At 43.8% G+C, this 19,323-nt stretch overlaps 1 protein-coding gene across 5 annotated transcripts in view; it reads left to right on the top strand.

The window, feature by feature from the left end:
• The window catches only part of PEAK1 (pseudopodium enriched atypical kinase 1), an 88,305-nt gene that overhangs the window by 22,741 nt on the left and 46,241 nt on the right, over positions 1-19,323 (top strand). The window lies entirely within an intron of this gene.

Raw genomic sequence — 19,323 nt, 5'->3', positions numbered from 1 at the left:
TTCTATCCATTTATCAGTAGCCCTGGATTAAGATTTAAATAAAAGTAGTTGATTATTCTGGCTTATGAAGTGCTAGATGTTTCTGTGTGGGAGGAATTCCTCTAGGGTTTGGGAAGGGTTGAGTAGTGCTCTCTGAACAGAACTATCTCAGCTGCAGTGATGCATTGTATAATTTGGACAGGAAATAAAAAGGCTACTATTTAGATTATATTTTCCCTCTTCAACAACTGAAGGCTGTGGAATGGGAAAGAGTGTGTGTCCTTTGGATACATGTTTTTCAGTTGGTTTTCTGCTGCTGAACACAATTTTTCCACTTGACTCACTGGGTGAAATCTAAATGAACATTACAACATGTGTTTATAATCCCTTTTAAGCAAAGTATGTCATGACCTGCTTAACAGTGTTTGATTACATTATTTTACTCCGATATTGATGGATTTTAGCAAGGTTTAGTTTGCATTTCAGAAACATATTGAAGCTCAGACAACCTCCATTGGGAAGATACAGTTACCGTATTTTTCGCACCATAGGACGCACTTTTTCCCTCCTAAAAAGCAAGGGAAAATGTGTGTGCGTCCTATGGAGCGAATGCTGGGGGGGAGGCAGGTGGGAAAAGCCCCCAAGAGCCGCACACAAGCTCCGTGCGCTCTTGCGGGCTTTTCCACAGGAGGGAGAAGGGACTGTCTGGCCGCATCAGTCCCTTCTCCCACCTCCCAGAAAAGCCAGGAGAAGCTGCGATCTCTTTAAAGGAGTTGCGCGGCTACTGCGGGCTTTTGCGAGAGGTGAGGGAATCCCCCCACCTCCCAGGAAAGCCAGAAGAAGCCGTGCAGCCCTTTTAAATTGCGCACGGCTTCTGCCGGTTTTGCGGGAGGTGGGGGAATCCCCCCACCTCCCAGGAAAGCCAGGAAAGCCCTGCGCAGTGTCTCCCAGCAAGGAGAGGCTGCACGGGGCTAAAGGGGAAGCCAAAACAGTGAGTGGGATCCATCCTGCTCGCTGCCTTGGCTTGTGCCATAGCCGCGCGCAACCCCTCTGGCAGGGAGAGGTTGTGTGCAGCCTGTACGCTGCGCTTTGGGGCTGGGGGGGGGGAGATTTTTTTCTTGATTCCCCCCCCCCAAAAAAAACTGGGTGCGCCCTATGGTTCGGTGCGCCCTATGGTGCAAAAAATACGGTAATTCAGATGCAACATTCCTAGTCTCCCAATACATAGGATTGTAGTTCTTTCCTCAGCCCCTTGCACTCAATTTATTTAGTTGCTTATTCTTTAGTGCAGATCATTATTTATTACATCTGAATGGCAAACCATGGTTTACACCTCCTGTCAAATCAGAATTAAAAGAAGTGTGAGGAATAGGAAACACTGACCCAGCATAGCCATTGCTTAGTGTGAATTAGCCAACATATGGGATTGCAGTTGCAGTTCTCATTGTTTAGCTTAGAACTGTTTGGATGCAGTTCTAAGCTAAACAATGAGAACTGCAACTGCAATCCCATATGTTGGCTAATTCACACTAAGCAATGGCTATGCTGGGTCAGTGTTTCCTATTCCTCACACAGGTGAGGAATTCCTATTCCTCACACAGGTTTGTGGTTTGCCTGAAATGAGGCAACCCATGAACCCAGGTTTGGGCATAATGCTAAGCCAAGCCACAGCTTGGCACAGCAGCAGGACCAGGCATAAAGCACTGTAGTCCTGATTTTCTCTCCAGGAACCTGCACATCTGCTCATTGTGTTAAGGTTAGCCTTAGTGCTATATGAGAACTACGCCATTGTGTTAAATTGGATAATTTTGTTTCCAGATTTAAATAATAATAATAATAATAATCTGTTCCAATTTTGAGTGTGAGAAAAGTGTGTGCTAATGAGTCCCCTTTATTCGTTTCTGTATTCAGAGGACATCTAGCATGGATATTAAAAAGATGTAATCTTTGTTATCCTAGGATTTTTTTTCCTGAGGCTTCAAGGCTGCTTGTTCCTTTATCTAATCTACTTCTCTAGTGCACTGCCAATGTCCTTTATAAAGACAGAAGGTAATGTGCTGAGATGGAAATTGTGTATCTTTTGAGTGAATAATGTGGAAATGCTTCTCCCCTGATACATTTTCCTTGGTACTTTTAAAACCTATTGGGGATAATCTAAATGTCAACAGATAACTATTAAAAGATTTTTACAAAATCAAGTTTGCATGCTACATTGTTATAAGAGTAAATATTTTGTTGAGTTGTTGATATCTAGCTGTAAAGGCTTACTCAGAAATTAAGTGCAACTTTTTGAGCATACTCTCTCTGTTACAAAAAACAACTTTATCAGGGGGGGGGGGGAATGTTACTTGTTCAGAAAACATCTTGTTCAGAATAAATATTAAACATAGAAACATATTGTAGACCAAAACAAAACAGAAAGATCACTTCTCTTAACAGTTTCTGAGCCATTTGACTCAAATGCTTTTCTGGTTTCATCAGCAACAATAAAAGCTGGGAACCTAAAGGAGTTTTCTTACCATTCTTGGCTTTCAGATATGCAGTTCCTGTTCTAAATGGTACAAATGGTACAATGGTTTTAAATGGTTCTAAATGGTTCTAAATGGTACAAACTACAGTGGCACCACATAATTTTTTTGTGTAGCTTGGCCAGTTAAAGTTGTTGTGAAATCCCTGTTGATTGGCAATTTCATCATATGATAGCTTGAAATATAAAACAAAGGACCGAAAGCTTTCTGGGCATCTCAGTTAAAAATCTTGTTTTAATACCTTTTAAATGGGGGGATGAAGAAAAGTATTTGTCCTGAATTTTGATGGACTGTCCAATTAAATCTGCAGCAGAAATCCTGACAGAAGAGTGTGTTGAAAATCCCAAGGTTCATCTGGAAGACCTGCCTCAGGGATTCAGTTACTGGCATGTTTGTGGATTTGATCCCCATATGGGCCAAAAGTATGGGCCAGCTGCACATTCCTGCATTGCAGGAGGTTGGACTAGATGTTCCTTTGGGCCCCTTCCAACTCTGCAATTCTATGATCTTATTGTCTTCCCTCCAGTGTCTTATATACAGTTTGACATTCATTACAATGTAATTCTAGTTAGTTCTTCTGAAAACAGCAACAGCACTATTTCTAGTGAGGCTAATGAAGAAAACCACTGATATTGTATTCAGGACTGACAAAGGCACAACCCTCATTCTCAGCCCTATAATGATCAATAAAACTAAGTATAAATGGAAGCAGTAAAAATTGTTTTAAGGAGAAAAATGATGTGTGCAGTTGCTATAGAAACTAGCCAGACACACATGCAAAGCAAAAATTCTAGCCTGCAATGCATGCTGTGTACTGACAATACCATAAATCAGAAGTTATATTGACTCCTTTTTCCCAATTATGAAATGTTACATTGATTATTATATACAACATATTTCTTATGACACATTGGTTGCAATTGGGTTGTAGGAGTGAAACAATATGGTAGGTAAAAATAGAAATGAAAAGGGAGGGGGAATTCCAGTCATAAGGAAAAGTGACCAGAGTTGTGTAAGAGAGGAGACCAAAGTCAATAGCTAATAGCTAAAAGAAGACCAAAGCTAATAGGATTGGAGATTCAAATGTCTCATAAGCACTGTAGTTTTACTAACAGCACCAAGCTATGCTGAAAAGTGTCTTACTCTGATTCAAATGGGCTTTGTGCTGTCACAGTTGCTTCTCTTCTAGGATAAATGTTGTGTAGCACCTGTCTTCTTCCTGTCCTTCTCCTTTGCAAATAAATACTGAATACTTAAACATTTCAATTTTATCAATGCTTAACACCAAATATTCTTACCTTGGCTTAGAAAGGCTGTCACAATTGCTAATGTGGATTCATGCCACAACATGAGCTGCTCTCCCTGTGCAAAGGTCCCTGACAGTAAGAGCTGTTCGGCAGTGGAATTTGCTGCCAAAGAGTGTGGTGGAGTCTCCGTCTTTGGAGGTCTTTAAGCAGAGGCTTGACAACCATATGTCAGGAGTGCTCTGATGGTGTTTCCTGCTTGGCAGGGGGTTGGACTCAACGGCCCTTGTGGTCTCTTCCAACTCTATGATTCTATGATTCTAACTGTACTCAGAAATAGGGCTGGGTGATAAATCGATAGATCGTCCAAAACTGGTTTGAAAGCCATATTGTTATATTGGTTTCATAATTTTTTGGGCTGGCAATATATCGTGAATCATGGTGTGTGTGTGCGCGCTATGCAAAATCACAATGCAAGGAAAACTGAAGGCAGCCAATGCCTCTACATAGCTCCATCCTTATTTCAGACATTGTGATACATCAGTATATTGCAATGTTTAGCTGGTGATATGCAGTATTGTGATGTTGGAAACCAGATATCACCCAAGTCCCACTGAATTCCATAAGGATTGTTCCCTGGTAAGTATGTACAAGATTCCAGTATGAATTGGTTAGTTTAAAAAGGTGCCACACAGCCCTCATAAATTTCCAGACCTATGGGGAAATATTATTCCTCTCCCCCCAGCTTATTTGCCTCTACATCTTTTTGTCCAGGCTAGGACTAAGAGATCAGGGTTAAAATCAATGACAAAATTCACTGTGTGACCTTGTACTAGTCACTGTCTCTCAGCCAAACCTTCTTCTGTTCATGCACCTTGCAAGCTGGCCAAGAGAATCTGTCCAGATGGAAAGACGAAGAAGGGAGGGATGGGAAGAAAGATATGAAGGGTGGGTTTAATCCTTTTGTCCTCCCTGTGAGTGAATCTGTGTGTGCACATGAGAGGGATTGTATGCATGCATGCGCACATGCGCCACACTCCGACTCATCACCGCATGTGTCCTCCAGAGCCTGTTGCTCTGCTATGTTTGATTGGATTTGTCCTAAGTTTAATTTATGATACTCTGTTTCCATACATACTTTGATATGTGTGACTCACCTGGAAGAGCTGCCTTGGGGAATCAACGGTTGGCAATACTGTATATCCATCAGTATGACAATGAAACCATAGTGGAGGATGTCAATAGAACTGAAGCTGGCCGGCATTTCAGTGTGTATGGATCCTTCTTTTGGGAAAGGAAGAAGTAGCTTAACATACCTTTTCAAAACTCTTATGTTATCGGTGTTAGCTACATAAAGTTGCTTGGAAGAAAAACACAAAAAACTATGATAAAATAAGATTGAATTAGATGGTTATTTTATAGGCACTTAAAACTACTGATGCCTAAGAGCACTAATGAGTGAGCAATACAGGGAATTTGTGTAATCTTTATTCTTAGACTGGGTTGTAAGGCTTTATTTGCTGGTTATTTCCAATTTCATCAAGTCAACTTAGTGCTACCTAGTGTCAGACAATGTTTAATGAAATTTTAACATCTTCCCATAATAATTAGTTTATTATATCAGAAGCTGAATGGTAATAATTGGACACTGAATGCTGGTGGTGTTTATGTAATAGTGGGGGAAAGTACAAGAGCCTTAGAATTTCAATAATAAAACAATTTAGTTGTGTGCATTTTCTAACAGTGTAAAATTTTGCTTCTACATTGGTACCTCTGGTTACGTACTTAATTCGTTCCGGAGGTCCGTTCTTAACCTGAAGCTGTTCTTAACCTGAAGTACCACTTTAGCTAATGGGGCCTCCCGCTGCTGCTGCACCGCCACTGCGTGATTTCTGTTCTCATCCTGAAGCAAAGTTCTTAACCCGAGGTACTATTTCTGGGTTAGCGGAGTCTGTAACCTGAAACGTATGTAACCTGAAGCGTCTGTAACCCGAGGTACCACTGTACTTAGTTATGGCCAGGTATGGGCAAATTTAATGGATACTATTAATATTTACATTGTCCTGTTTTAGTCCAGTATTTGAGGGGGTTTTGTTGCATATTGGGATATTGTGTTCTACAAGACCCAGTGTGGTATAGCAGTTAGAGTGTCAAACTAGGACCTGGAACACGGGTTCAAGTCATCACTCAGCCATGAAGCTCACTGGGTGACCTTGGGTCAGTCATTCTCTCTCTTGGCCTAACCTACCTCACAGGGTTCTTGTGAGGATGAAATGGGGAGGAGGAGAAGCATGGGGAACAAGGTGGGGTATAAATGCAATAAATAAATAAATAACCACATGGTATTTACTATTTATATAACTTGTTAGCTTTGATCTATAAGAATAATAATGTTTTTCCCCCTTTTGTGTTTTGTCCTTTATTTTTTTTTCTCTCTCCCTTTCTCTTTCTTTTCTTCTTATTGTTTCTTTTCATTTCCCCCCTCTTTTTTGTCTCTCTTCTTTGTTTTCCTATTTTTCCTTTTTCTTTGGAGTCCTATGTCTGGGGTCTTTATTAGGGTCCAGGGAATGCATGCTTGTGGGGTGGTAGGTGGTTGATGGGAGAACAGGGAAGTGTTGGTATCCCAGGGTAAGAGGCTGGGAGGAGAAAGGAAAGATCCCAGGTGAATACTGGGAGGAGCTACTTAAGAGAGAACTGTGTGTGCTATTTATTTATATTTTTTGCAGCTGTTATCTTAGTGTATTATGAAAAACTTCAATAAAAATCTTATTCAGTGTATAAAACCATGAGATCTGAACCTGCTTTAGGGCCTGTCAAGCAGTAAAGGCCAGTACATAGTGTGTCATGGGAGGCAGGAACCCGAGTCTGTTCTGCCTCCATCAAAGACTCACACACACCCATTTATTTACACTCCCATTCTTGCTGCTTTCTCTCAGGCAATTCATTCATCTCTTTTTCGCGATTTTAGTTTTGCCTTTTTTTCTCATTCCGATCACTCTTGAGTGTCAGTTGCTGTTCATTGGCTGTTCTGTTGCTCTGGTTCTGATTGCCATTTTGTGCTCTTCCCCGTTCTCCATCATCTCTGCCTCCCAATCACCATTTTGTGTTGTTCCCACTTCTTTTCTGGTCTGTTTTCTATATAAAGATAAAAAATAGTAAAAAATATTTCTCTCTGCTGTTTTCTTGTTTCCTTGCTTCCAACCCTTTCTTCCGTTGTGTGTGACTGTGAGGCAGGGGCAGCGGGGTTAGCTTTGATCTATAAATAATAATAATATTACTTTAAAACCATGAGTTTAGTCCATATGTTGCTAAAAGTAATTTTCAGGATAGTGAGAAAAATTCAAAATGACTGAACTGCTCTTTTCACTGTAGTGAAAGTATTCCTGCATTAATGTTGTTGTTGTTTAGTCGTTTAGTCGTGTCCGACTCTTCGTGACCCCATGGACCAGAGCACGCCAGGCACCTCTGTCCTCCACTATCTCCCGCAGTTTGGTCAAACTCATGCTGGTAACCTCAAAAACGCTATCCAACCATCTCGTCCTCTGTCGCCCCCTTCTCCTTTCCTGCATTAATATTCAGTCTTAAATTTGCATAACCATAAGCTTTGAACTGAATGGAATTATTGAATGAATGTAATAGGAGTCTGTTTGCAAGCATTAAGACATCACCAGGATCCAAAGAGAGTTTCTACATTGGCAGCAGCTCTCTGCTGTAATAGTTTACTGTGCCATGCAACAAAAAGCTCTTGAAACCCAGGGAAACATCAGGAATGACCTATTACCGTATATTGTAAGATTGATTTAGATTGTGGACTGACAGAACAGGCACCTCTGTAAACTATCTGCGCCTGTGCAAAAAGAAAAGAAAAATAACTTCTAGGACAGCCACCAATTGCCAAATTTGATTGCATTTGATAATAGAATCCTCAGGGCTTGTGCTAAAGGCAGGGATGCTTCAGGAAGTTGCTACACCGGGGGTCAGCAAAAGAGGGCTAGTCGACTGTCCCTCAGATCTTGTGGGGGGCCAGACTATATTTTGAAAAAAAATATATGAAAGAATTCCTATGCCCCACAAATAACCCAGACAAATCCAACAAGAAAAGAATGTTCAAAACTCACATAGAACTGGGCACGTTTTGCAAAAGGGAATTTCATTAGCATGAGCAGTTTATGAATTCTGGGTGCAGTATACTGCACCTAAGATTTTAGATTAGAATTGCCACTGATGGTGCTGAGGGTGTGGGAGGAGAAATTCCTCCCCATTCAACTTCTGGCTACAGCAGCCGGAGGGAACATGCTGCGTGTAGCAGGACAGGTAGGGGCTGAGAGAAAGGAGAAGATTGGGACAGCAGGAAGGGCCTGGCCCAGTGCTGCCTTCCCTGGACACCGCTGGGGCTTCAATTTTGCTCCATTCGCCCAAGAGTTCACTCCCTCAGTCCCATGCCTCTGTTGCTCCGCCTTCATAGAAGTGCATTTGAAGTAGTACTCAGAATGGTATTTGAAGCAACCCTGAGAAGTAGTACTTGATGTGAATTTCTGTGAAGTAAAGTTGTTAGTATTTGAAGTAGCCCTGAGATTATAAAGTGTTGGGAAATACTGTGGCTAACCTGCATTTACTTATCCCGCCATTAAAAACAACATGAAATGAATTCATCCATAAGCATGAAGTGGTATTTCTCCTAAGCATGCTAACAGAAAACTATATGTAGGAATAGCTGAATATTTCTTACTTGATACTCAATGGGTCGTAGTAATTAGAAGCTAGCATGTTTGAGAATCTTTGAATTTTTGCCTGCACAAGTTATTATAGATGCCCTCATACGGGCCATTTGTTGTGAAATTCTAATAGTAAATCAGCATTTTAAATTAAAGTACCTTTTCAACCTTCCAACGGTGAGGGATTGGCAATTAAAATTATATGACTTTATTGAATTGGCAAGAATGACGCAAAGAATTAGAAATCAAAAAAATACAAAGTTAAAGGAGGATTGGAACAAATTCATGGTATATTTTGAAGACAATTTCAGAAACCTACCAATCACAGCAGGTCTGTTATAAAACTTCCGATGCAAAAACTAAAAACAAATACCAGCAGTAATAACAAAACTATTAAAAGCAAAAACCCGAAATCAGTAGGGAAGGAAGTCGATGTTTTATGTTGTAACATTTTTGTCTTTTTTGCTTTTGGATATTTTCTTTTTTCTTCTCTTTTTTCCATTTTCCTCTTCTTCTTTCTTTTTTTTTTTCTTACTTAGTGCCTAAGTACTGTTTTACTTTGTTGAATGTATTTGTTTTTCTTCTTTGCATGCATAAAAGGAATTCAATAAAAATAAATAAAAAAAAATAAATTAAAGTACCTTTCCCATTTTCTTCTCCCTCTCCCAGCCAAAACTATCAAGTACATATGTGTGACTGGCATGTGAATAAGATTTTCTAATCATTCAGAGCTGCCATAACTAAGTGAAGCAAGTTAGAATCATCTAAAAGTAAATCATTCTGTGATTATTCATATCAAAAATAATCTTTTCTATCAAAGCCAAAAATAAACAAGTGAATTGTAATACAAATACTATATATTACTCTGCTGGAACAGCCTCTTCTCTGATAATGTTGTTATGACTACAAATCAGGACTAATATTACGGAAGTTATTGCTTTACTGAACAGGGAATAAACTCAGTCCAGTTTCTCTCTTCCCATCTTCAGTTTAGCAATTTTCAGTAAAATACCAATTGTTTTTTCTAAGAGTTTTAACTAAGTTATAACTAAGAGTGAGACACATTCCCTCTCTGTGGTTTTTGAGTCTTGCAAAGTTGGCCAACTAGCAAAACATCTAGAGCTGAATTTATTATGAAGAGGAGTAATTGTTTCTATCTTCCTCTAATGTACATATATACCATTCTGCTTCTGAGAAGAAGTTCATAGAGCACCATAGGGCAAGGTAAGCTGGTCATCATATCACCAAGCACTCCTAGTAAGCAAGTTGCTCCAACTATTCTTGAGACCAGACTGTAGCCTTTAATGCCTTGATATCCTGCCTCGCCCTCCTTGGAAAGGTAGAAGACCTTGTGGGGCAGGCATCTGGCTCGGATTCCCAGCACTCCTTCTCTCCAAGAGCTCATCCTGGGAGCACTCTGCCTATACTACTGCACCAGCTCTGTGGTGTGAGAGGCTTTTGGAAGTAAGTATGCTAGCGGGTGGCGCTGTGGGTAAAAGCCTCAGCGCCTAGGGCTTGCCGATCGAAAGGTCGGCGGTTCAAATCCCCGCGGCGGGGTGCGCTCCCGTCGCTCGGTCCCAGCGCCTGCCAACCTAGCAGTTCGAAAGCACCCCCGGGTGCAAGTAGATAAATAGGGACCGCTTACTAGCAGGAAGGTAAACGGCGTTTCCGTGTGCGGCTCTGGCTTGCCAGAGCAGCGATGTCACGCTGGCCACGTGACCCGGAAGTGTCTCCAGACAGCGCTGGCCCCCGGCCTCTTGAGTGAGATGGGTGCACAACCCTAGAGTCTGTCAAGACTGGCCCGTACGGGCAGGGGTACCTTTACCTTTACCTTTATGCTAGCCTTTTGCTAGACCTGGATTGAGGTGTCTCAGTCCAGATGTTACTGCCATCTTGTTCTTGGGCATTTTTCTTTCAGTTGTGGTTCTTGGGCCTGTTCCACCTTCCTTGGCACCACTGATCCCTTAGCCTCTGGGCCTGGGTCCAGGTCACTGCTGGCCTTTGGGGTCATGACAATACCTTTATTTCTTTCCTGTTTATAAACAATGGAAGGCAGCCTTCCCAGACTTGATACCCTGCAGATGTTTTGTAAAAGTCCTATCACCCTCAGCCAGCTAAGCCAGTGATGCTGGGAGTTGTAGAACAGCTTGGGGAAGGCTGCATTGGAGAAGCAGCTTTCTTAAACGTCTCTAATAAAAGAGCCCCACTGTACATTTAACAAAAAGCGGGTTTGAATTTGGGTTCCCCTACGTCCAAGCCTAATGCTACATCCATTATACCACCAGTATCAGGTGATAGTCTCATCAGGGATACTTTTTGCAAGTAGGTGAGGAATAATTGTGCAAGCTTTTTTGTTTAGAAGAGGCTTTGTATATATATCACATTCTGCTAATGTTCAGTATCAATGATTTTATCATCTAGAATCAATTGGGTGTTCACTACTACTGCAATGCACTCTACGTGGGGCTACCTTTGAAGGTGACTCGGAAACTACAACTAATCCAGAATGCGGCAGCTAGACTGGTGACTGGGAGCGGCCGCCGAGACCATATAACACCGGTCTTGAAAGACCTGCATTGGCTCCCAGTACGTTTCCGAGCACAATTCAAAGTGTTGGTGCTGACCTTTAAAGCCCTAAACGGCCTCGGTCCAGTATACCTGAAGGAGCGTCTCCACCCCCATCATTCTGCCCGGACGCTGAGGTCCAGCGCCGAGGGCCTTCTGGCGGTTCCCTCATTGCGAGAAGCAAAGCTACAGGGAACCAGGCAGAGGGCCTTCTCGGTAGTGGCGCCCACCCTGTGGAACGCCCTTCCAGCAGATATCAAAGTGATAAATAACTACCTGACATTCAAGAGACATCTTAAGGCAGCCCTGTTCAGGGAAGTTTTTAACATGTGATATTTTATTGTATTTTTGGTTTTTATGGAAGCCGCCCAGAGTGGCTGGGGAGGCCCAGCCAGATGGGCGGGGTATAAATAATAAATTATTATTATTATTATTATATTATTATCATTGCTCCCTTTTTGGGAACACTAGTATTCTGACACACAGTGAACAAGCAGTGACTAGCTTTCAAACTTGTCATCTTCCCAGTCAGCATGCAGTTACTTAGCTGGCACTTGAAGGAGCTGAATATGTGTGCCCTGGAGTATGTTTAAAAATGTTCCAAGTAAGGAAATTGTATATCTGGGCGCTGGAATATGCCATGCTGTATTGAAGTGCCTTTTTACTCTTCACTCTTTGAAGTGCCTCGTCTCATTTCTATGTAGACACGTGTAACTGGGTGTCTTTACTGCCTAGCAACTCATTTTAGTCCTTGTGTATACCCAATCCACATAGAAGTTATCCATGGCTACCAGCCATGATGGCTTTGCTCCGCCTGCATGGTCAGTCTCCTCCTAAAGACCAGTCGCTGGAAACCACAGGAGGGGGAGAAGGCCTTTGCACTCAAGTCCTGTTTGAGGGTTTCCCACAGGCATCTGGTTGGCCACTGTGAGAATAGAAGGCTGGACTAGATGGGTCAATGGCCCGATCCAGCAGGTGGTTCATACATTCTAAAGTACAGTTTATTCAGACAATAATTGTGAACTGGATTTCTTTTTTTTCATTTTTTTAAAGAATTATTGCAAATGGAGCTACAAGCTTCTGAACTGAACCTAGCACTTATGTGGCTTTGCCAGTTTATGAGGAGTGGGCAATAAAAACAGACAAAACCATCAGCATTACACTGGCACCTCTGGTTACAAATGCATCTGGTTACAAACGCTTCAGGTTACAAGCTCCGCTAACCCGGAAGTAGCTGCTCCTGGTTGCAAACTTTGCCCCAGGATGCAAACGGAAATCGCACGCTGGAGGCCCCATTAGCAAAAGCGCACCTCAGGATAAGCACGGTTTCAGCTTAAGAACGGACCTCCAGAACAAATTAAGTTCGTAACCAGAGGTACCACTGTATAGTAAAAAAAGAAAATTACCGTATTTTCCACTCCATAAGATACACTTTTTTCCCTCCTAAAAAGTAAGGGGAGATGTCTGTGCATCTTATGAAGCAAATGCTGCACGGAGGAGGGATGGACGGGAGCCATGGCTCCCCTTCCTTCCCTCCTCCATGGCTCACTTTAAAGCAGCAAAGCGGGACAAGAGCCGCTTACATGGGTGTAAAGCAAGCACAGCGGGAGCCATGTAATCCCTCCTCCCCCGTGCTTGGCCGCCCCATTTTGATGGGCGCACGCGCACCACCCCCTTGGGACGATGCTCGTGTGGGCAACGTCCCACATCCCCACAGGCAACGTGCCACCACACAAGACCTTCCCTCCGCCACTGGTCTTGCTGGGACAGTAGTGCCTTCCTTTGCAGAAATGGGAAATTTGAAGTGTGGCTGTGGTTTGGTCCTTGTGTTGTGTACGAAGGTGTCAGTTAGGTAGGTTTGACTGTAAATGGGAATTGAATCGGATTTCTCCCTCATTCCTCCCAAATATGAAAGCCCCCAGAGCTCTCGGCAATGAACAAAAAGGAAGAAAGTCCCACTTCTTTTGGCTTTATTAAAATAATTGTGTAGGGCCAACCATACAGTCCTTTGATCTAAGGGACTCAACATGGGAAACTCATATATTTCCATTGCCTGCCCCCCTTACTAGGGGATAAATTATTATTATTATTATTATTATTATTATTATTATTATTATTATTATTATTAATACCCAGCCCATCTGGCTGGGTTTCCCCAGCCACTCTGGGCGGCTTTCAACAGAACAATAAAATACAATAACCTATTAAACATTAAAAGCTTCCCTAAACAGGGCTGCCTTCAGATGTCTTCTAAAAGTTTCTTCATTTGTTAATGACAGTGATGGTTCTTAATGCCACTGTTGACTGCTGTTCACTTTACATGGTTGAAATATTATTATAATACACCAGTAGGTTATTAAATACAGCATTTGATTCAGAATATTTTTTTTCTTGTTTTCCTCCTCTAAAAACTAGGTGCGTCTTATGGTCAGGTGTGTCTTATGGAGCAAAAAATACGGTATTATGAATATTGAAAACTTTAATTTTCAGTCTTTCAGTATCAAGCAGACATGAAATATTCAGAGAAAAAGTGTGGCAGGGGAGAGACAATGAATGTTACATGAAATTTAATCATTCTTCTTTTCTGAACTATCATGATCAGTTTCAGCTTTTTCGTATTTGTCATAATATTTATCATGGACTTCTAAAAATTGAAGGTTTGTGTAGACTGAAACAAGCTTCTCTGCTCTTTCACATTTCATAATACATATTCTTTTCCTGGAAAAAGACAAAGGTTTTGAAGGGGGAAAGAACAAACTTCCCTCTGAATATTTTCAATTTCCCCCCCGGGCCTTTACACCTCTAATGATAAGCAACAATCCTCCTTTCATCTCTCTCTGCTTCCATTCTGTAATGGCTTTCCCCCGTCTGTAAGAAGAGGTCCTCTTGAAACATGAAGCTGCCTTGTGCTGTAAGATCATTGGCCCATCTCCCCCAGTCTTGTCTATCCCAACTGGCTGCGGTTATTCATGGTCTCAGGCAGAGCTATTTTCTTGGCACCTGGAGATACCAGGGATTCAATCCTGAACATTATATATGCAAGGCATTTATCTACCACTGGACTGTGTCCCTCATCTCCATTATATTACCTGAATTGGCTAGCTTTCCATTGTTGTCTTTTAAAGAGAGATTTATTTCTACCATTTTCATTTTCCTATTCCTACCTCTTTACTTGATGTTACGTAAAGGTAAAGGGACCCCTGACTGTTAGGTCCAGTCGCGGACTGCTCTGGGGTTGTGGCGCTCATCTCGCTTTATTGACCGAGGGAGCTGGCATACAGCTTCCGGGTCATGTGGCCAGCATGACTAAGCCGCTTCCGGCGAACCAGAGCAGCGCACAGAAACGCCGTTTACCTTCCCGCTGGAGCGGTACCTATTTATCTATTTGCACTTTGACGTGCTTTCGAACTGCTAGGTTGGCAGGAGCTGGGATCGAGCAATGGGAGCTCACCCCGTCGTGGGGATTCGAACCGCCAACCTTCTGATTGGCAAGCCCTAGGCTCTGTGGTATAGACCACAGCGCCACTCGTGTCCCATTCACTTGATGTTAGCCTTTATTAATAATCTAAAAAGAAGTAATTCGCTGGTTCTTCTTGCTCTCTGCAATAGTTATAACTATTTATAGCTCAGTTTTATAACAGAAGCAATGGAAGAAATTGTAATAGTTTATGTACTGTATGTTAGTTTAGTTAACAATATATAACAACTTAGTATGACACTTACTGATGTGTGTAAATAGCATTTAAATACAAAGGGTGATACCTAACATTAGTCATACTCAGAGTAGACCAGTTAAGTTGGATATCACCCAAAGTACTGCCTGCTCTAGCCATAGGAATGTAGAAATTATTCAATGAATTTTATAAAGAGAAGGCTCCTATGAGATGCATTTAGACATTTTCCCCACTTGGAACACTGCATAGGAATAAATGTAGTAGCTTACTTCAGAGGGATCAACATGAGTTATATTCCCTTCACCATCACATACTCTATATTTATATTCATGTCAGTGATTTTCTGGAGTGATTTGTGGCCCATGCAATCATTTATTCTTTATTAAAACACCTGAGCATATCAAGGCACATTGTTCTCAGTCAATCTGGAGAGCTCCTGAATGTGGTCATTTTTGGAAACACAAGTACCCTTTGGTTTCAACAACATCTGCAAGCATGGAAAACAATTTCCACAAAGCTTCTGTAGGTAACACCCAAAGTGTTTGTTGATAGAAGGCAAGTGGATCATAGAATGAAATGCATGTAGTATAAATTAGGCATTGAGAAGATTTGTCAAGGACATTTACATTTATGCACCCTTTTGTGATTTATAAAAAGGTAAAGGTACCCCTGCCCGTACGGGCCAGTCTTGACAGACTCTAGGGTTGTGCGCCCATCTCACTCAAGAGGCCGGGGGCCAGCGCTGTCCGGAGACACTTCCGGGTCACATGGCCAGCATGACAAAGCTGCATCTGGCGAGCCAGAGCCGCACACGGAAACGCCGTTTACCTTCCCGCTAGTAAGCGGTCCCTATTTATCTACTTGCACCCAGGGGTGCTTTCGAACTGCTAGGTTGGCAGGCGCTGGGACCGAGCAACGGGAGCGCACCCCGCCGCGGGGATTCGAACCGCCGACCATGCGATCGGCAAGTCCTAGGCGCTGAGGTTTAACCCACAGCACCACCCGTGTCCCAGGTGATTTATACATTCTTACAATATTGTGATTCTTACAATATTGTGATTTATACATTCTTACAATATTTGCTTTTTCTATGGGCAAATCTTAATTGATTATTTTGTAATGGCCTGAATGCAGTATGGTGAAACATAGTTTGGTTTCTCTTTTTCTTAGAAGTGCTGATGAAAGGCAAAACTCTCACAATTGCCTCCTATTGCTGTGAAATAATGATTAGCTTAGCTCTATGAAGAGCTGTCAGGGTTGAGCTGTGGTGCCTGCAGCACATTCTGGAGTATGCTGATAGTGGGCAAACTCCTCCCAAAGAGGTGAAACGATAAGTGTTCAACATTCCCAGTAGAAGAAAAACAACATAAACCATGCTTTGACACGAAGCATCTAATGATATAAAGGCAGTTGATAGGCTGGCGCCATTGCACACTCAGATGACTGTAGCACACACTTGTCTATATTGCTCACTAAATGAATCAGGCATTCATTTAAAGGGAGGCTTTTGCAGCAGAGAGCATTGAAAACACATGCCTAATAGGTACATTCATTTTAATAGGCTCATTCATTGAGCTGGCCTGATTAATTAGTGCATGTCACCATCTGGTACTTATGGAGACTATTCATTTTTAGAATGCTGAAATTGCAGGGAATAGTGCACACCAATTAAGTTCCTTTTAACTGGATTATGTTGGTATAAAGTATTAGTGTAGGAGGTCTTCATTGTGATTCAGACAGCACACATCTGAAGAGGACCTGCCAGAACAAAGAAATACAGTAGTGCCTGAAATACATAGAAGAAAAAAGAGGCTGCATGTATCTCTTTCATTAGACAAATTGTTAATACCAAGAGAAGTGAACATAAGAAATTGCTTGTAAGCAAGTGGAGATTTCAGGCTTCCTCTGTCTGTCTGTCTGTCTGTCTCTCTCTCTCTCTCTCTCTCTCTCTCTCTCTCTCTCTCTCTGTGTGTGTGTGTGTGTGTGTGTGTGTCCTGGATATAATGTAGCTATTTCCCCCCTAGCTTTTGCCTTGATGTCTTTAGTATCACAGGAAGAAGTTAAAATATCAGTACAGTGGTACCCCGCAAGACGAACGCCTCGTGAGACGAAAAACTCGCAAAACGAAAGGTTTTTTCGTTTTCGAGTTGCCTCGCAAGACGAATTTCCCTATGGGCTTGCTTCGCAAAACGAAGCTTGCCCAGGGGACAGCGGGTCTTCTCTTTTGAAGCAAGGGGCGGCGGGGAGAAGCGATCTTCTCCCCGCAGCCCCAGGTCCGGGGACAGCGGGAAGCGCTTCCCGCTGCCCCCGGACCTCTTTTGAAGCAAGGGGCTGCGGGGAGATCGCTTCTCCCGGTGCTCCGAAGCCGGGCGGAGGGGAGGGAACACCTGCCCCCAGCCGCCCCGCTTCGGAACGCTGCCCCGAAGCGGGGCGGGGGGGCGGGAACACCTGCCCCAGCCGCCCCGCTTCGGAACGCTGCCCCGAAGCGGGGCGGGGGGGCGGGAACACCTGCCCCAGCCGCCCCGCTTCGGAACGCTGCCCCGAAGCGGGGCGGGGGGGCGGGAACACCTGCCCCAGCCGCCCCGCTTCGGAACGCTGCCCCGAAGCGGGGCGGGGGGCGGGAACACCTGCCCCAGCCGCCCCGCTTCGGAACGCTGCCCCGAAGCGGGGCGGGGGGGCGGGAACACCTGCCCCAGCCGCCCCGCTTCGGAACGCTGCCCCGAAGCGGGGCGGGGGGCGGGAACACCTGCCCCAGCCGCCCCCGCTTCGGAACGCTGCCCCGAAGCGGGGCGGGGGGGCGGGAACACCTGCCCCAGCCGCCCCGCTTCGGAACGCTGCCCCGAAGCGGGGCGGGGGGGCGGGAACACCTGCCCCAGCCGCCCCGCTTCGGAACGCTGCTCCGAAGCGGGGCGGGAACACCTGCCCCAGCCGCCCCGCTTCGGAACGCTGCTCCGAAGCGGGGCGGGGGGGGCGGGAACACCTGCCCCAGCCGCCCCGCTTCGGAACGCTGCTCCGAAGCGGGGCGGGAACACCTGCCCCAGCCGCCCCGCTTCGGAACGCTGCTCCGAAGCGGGGCGGGGGGGCGGGAACACCTGCCCCAGCCGCCCCACTTCGGAACGCTGCTCCGAAGCGGGGCGGGGGGGCGGGAACCTCTCACCCCGCCGCCGGGCATCGGAACGAGGTCCTGGACCTCTTCTGAAGGCAGGCGGGGGCAAAAGTCTTTGCTCCCCCCGCCTGCCTTCCCGGGACAGCGGAGACTTCTCCGCTGCCCCGGGCGATCTTAAAATGCTGGCGGGCGGGAGCGAAGCGTTCGCTGCCGACCCCCAGCATTTTAAAATCTCCTCGGGGCAGCGGAGACTTCGCTCCCGCCCGCCAGCATTTTAAAATCGCCCCGGGACAGCAGGGGCTTTTAAAATGCTGGCGGTCGGCAGCAAAGCCCTCCTGTCCCCGGAGCTTGCGGGGCGGGAGGTGGGAAGAAGGGCTTTTCTTCCCACCGCCAGCCTTCAGAACAGCCTTCTGAAGGCTGGCAGTGGGAAGAAAAGCCCTTGTCCCCCCCCCCCCAGCCTTCAGAAGAGGTCGGGGGACAGACTGTCCCCGGACCTGGTCTGAAGGCGGTTTCCCTAGGAACGCATTAATTGATTTTCAATGCATTCCTATGGGAAACCGTGCATCGCAAGACGAAAAAACCGCAAGACGAAGAGACTTGCGGAACGAATTAATTTCGTCTTGCGAGGCACCACTGTATTCACTTTTTCCTCAATCTTACTTTTTTTTTTTTTTTTTTTTTGGTATTCAAAACCATAGGTCACTCTTGTCTCGGAAGACTACATTTTCCTACATTAGAGTTAATAAAATCTACACAAAAAACTTTCACAAATTAATGCACTGAAAGGTCCAATAACCCAATGAAAGAATTTTAAATTTTTGTTCTCTACACACCTATCCTTATACTTTGTGCGGTGCATTATTACAATTTGACCACATTCATGTTGATATTGTTTGCAAATAGGTTATTTTTTATTTTGCTGTGTACTTGCTTGCTTGCTTGCTTGCTTGCTTGCTTATAACTGGTTTTACCCTTTTGAGCAACAGGGAAGTTTGTCATCAAAGGGGACTGTCAAGGGATTTCTTTTGCTGTCTCTGCCAGCCTTCAGGTTATTTAATTCATTAGTGTCTTCCGTTGTCTATAAGACCAATAGGCTTTTTTAATGCTATAAAACTAAAGCACTTTGAAATATTCTCTCAGCACCATTGAAATTAGGGCACCTAATGAATAACAAAGGGTGTTCATGAAAAGTATTCATCCCACAAACTGACTCTGATTTTAAGTCCTCTCTCCTGTCTGTCTCAATTCATTTAGTACTGTTTGGCACCTAGACATGAGAAAGCAGTTTGATCCAATTTATTATATTTCTAAGCCGCTTTTCATTCAAATGAATCCCAAAGCAATTTACAAATAATAAATAACAGTAACATGACAGAACATAATAGAACATCACCAATACAACATAAATCATATAGAGTAATTAACAAATTATCAGTGAAACAATTACAATGTATAAAAACACTGTTAACAAAGCAACAACTATAAAATAAGTTAAACATCACAATTAAAGCA

Source organism: Podarcis muralis, chromosome 9, assembly GCF_964188315.1.
Source record: "Podarcis muralis chromosome 9, rPodMur119.hap1.1, whole genome shotgun sequence".
NCBI lineage: Eukaryota > Metazoa > Chordata > Lepidosauria > Squamata > Lacertidae > Podarcis > Podarcis muralis.
This window is presented reverse-complemented; position numbering and strand designations above follow the sequence as displayed.